At 46.1% G+C, this 1,363-nt stretch overlaps 1 protein-coding gene across 2 annotated transcripts in view; it reads left to right on the top strand.

The window, feature by feature from the left end:
• WDR45B (WD repeat domain 45B) overlaps window positions 1-1,363 on the top strand; it is a 34,883-nt gene that overhangs the window by 1,486 nt on the left and 32,034 nt on the right. The gene's annotated exons all lie outside the window — the stretch shown is intronic.

The raw sequence follows: 1,363 nt of genomic DNA, 5'->3' as shown, positions 1-1,363 counted from the left end.
TGCTATATGTAATCACTTTCTTTCAGTCTGAAAAATTTCTTTAGTACTTTTTGTGAGTCTGGTTGCAACATATTTTATCAGTTTTATTACTTCTCAAAAAAAAAAAAAAAATATATAAAAAAACCGTCTCAAAAAAAAAAAAAAAAAGAAATAAGGTTGATAACAATGACTGCCTCATGGGGCTATTGTGAAAATGAGTCGGGGTGCGTCAGACACACAGATCAATGCCTGCACACACGTTAGGTGCTGTGGAGTGTGTGATGCCACCATCATCATCAGGAGTAGCACCCGCATTACTCTCAGAGGAAGTCAGTGGAATTAGCCAGTGTTACAGGTGAAGTTGGTGGCTTTGCATGCATCTAATTTATAGTTACTTTGTTTCACTTGGAACAGTAAATTGGGACAGTTCTGCTTTATGCAGATAAGTAGTTGCAAAATGTTTTAAAACAGCTTGACTTGCAAATCTCAGGATACTTTTTACGAAATTGACCCAGAAGCTTACAGAAGAGTTGCAGGCGTTGGTGTCCAAGTTGAATCATTAGCAGCTGTGTGGGAAAACCCCCAACCATGTTTCCTCTCCGCTCTTAACACCGTGACAGATGTCAGCACAGAAGAAGACTTCTGTGACTGAATGTGGGGCTGACACCATCTACCTAGAGACAGAGTGAGATCCCACAGGCCGAGGGCTCGGTCCCCAAGACTGCCCCAGCCCCACCGTGCTTGAGTCTGGGCCTTCTAACCTTCAGGCAGAAACGCTGCTGCTGATCTGATGGGCAGAGCTCAGCGGGGACGCTTGGTTGCCTGCTGCTCGCTTCCTGCTGCGCAGCCTGGTTCCTGACGGACCACCACTGCCCGGGGCTGTGGACCCCTGTAAAGGACACTGCCAAGAACACAGATGAGGGCAAGCGCAGGACAGGGTGTGGGGGACGGGCCGTGGAGTTTCCAAGCCCTCCCTGGGCGGCAGCCCTCCAGGACCTTCCGTGTGCTCAGCTGACCGCTTGGATTTTTATGTGTTTTATTTTTTTACTTCAAAATTCATTTTTCTTTGATTTTTTTCTCTTTTTTTCCACATGTGTTACAAAAAATACCTTTTGGAGATATATATATGTATTTTTTTTTTCTTTGTTTCTTTTTTTTTTTTTGATGTCTTGCTCTGTCGCCCAGGCTGGAGTGCAGTGGTGCAATCTCGGCTCACTGCACACTCCGCCTCCAGGGTTCAGGCCTTTCTCCCGCCTCAGCTTCCTGGGTAGCTGGGACTACAGGCGCCCGCCACCACACCTGGCTATTTTTTTTTTGTATTTTTGGTAGAGATGGGGTTTCACTGTGTTAGCCAGAATGGTCTTGATCTCCTGACCTTGTGATC

The sequence above is a fragment of the Mandrillus leucophaeus genome, unplaced genomic scaffold (assembly GCF_000951045.1).
Source record: "Mandrillus leucophaeus isolate KB7577 unplaced genomic scaffold, Mleu.le_1.0 Scaffold1, whole genome shotgun sequence".
NCBI classification, from domain to species: domain Eukaryota; kingdom Metazoa; phylum Chordata; class Mammalia; order Primates; family Cercopithecidae; genus Mandrillus; species Mandrillus leucophaeus.
The sequence above is the reverse complement of the archived record's forward strand: the minus strand, read 5'-3'. Positions and strand labels throughout refer to the sequence as shown.